The sequence below is a fragment of the Penaeus monodon genome, chromosome 21 (genome assembly GCF_015228065.2).
Source record: "Penaeus monodon isolate SGIC_2016 chromosome 21, NSTDA_Pmon_1, whole genome shotgun sequence".
NCBI lineage: Eukaryota > Metazoa > Arthropoda > Malacostraca > Decapoda > Penaeidae > Penaeus > Penaeus monodon.
The window spans coordinates 32,871,294-32,871,872 of record NC_051406.1 but is presented as its reverse complement, the minus strand read 5'-3'; the positions used below and the strand labels follow the sequence as shown (position 1 = coordinate 32,871,872).

Sequence of the window (579 nt, the reverse complement as noted above, 5' to 3'; positions counted from 1 at the left end):
CTCTTGTTTTCTTCTTCTTTTATTCACATCCTTTTTTATCATCTTATTTTGTTAAGGGAGGATGATCTTGTTCTTTATATTTTTCATGTATTTTCTTAAGGGGAAAATTTTTAATATGGATGTTTGTCTTACTAAATTCCCTTCAAAACATAATCATTCACAAGATCGCAAATACCAATTCACTGTACAGATATTGAATTAAATGCATAAACTGAAAACAACCAAAAAACAGCGAAACCCGAAAGGATGCAGAGCCAAGGAGAGGCGAAGCTCACTCACGGACAGGAAGCAGTGGCGCCCAAGGACAAACAACCCGAAGATGCTGAAGGAAGGGCCGTCTTGCAGAGCGCTGATCACGTGATCAATCTGCGAATGTGAAAGGAAAGGAGAAAAATAAGACAATGAAGAAAATTAAATGTTAAAAAGTTAGAAAAATAGTACAATAAAATTATGTAGATTATAAAGATTATACGAGGAGTATTATAGAATCTTATTGAAAGTGACATTACCTCCTCCTTGACTTCTGAAGTGGCGGCGACCATCTTCAAACGGTTGAAGTAGCGCACGATTTGCTGTCTC

The 579-nt window shown here is 36.6% G+C and overlaps 1 pseudogene; it reads right to left on the bottom strand.

Moving 5' to 3' along the window:
• The window catches only part of LOC119586655, a 10,417-nt pseudogene that overhangs the window by 3,661 nt on the left and 6,177 nt on the right, over window positions 1–579 (bottom strand).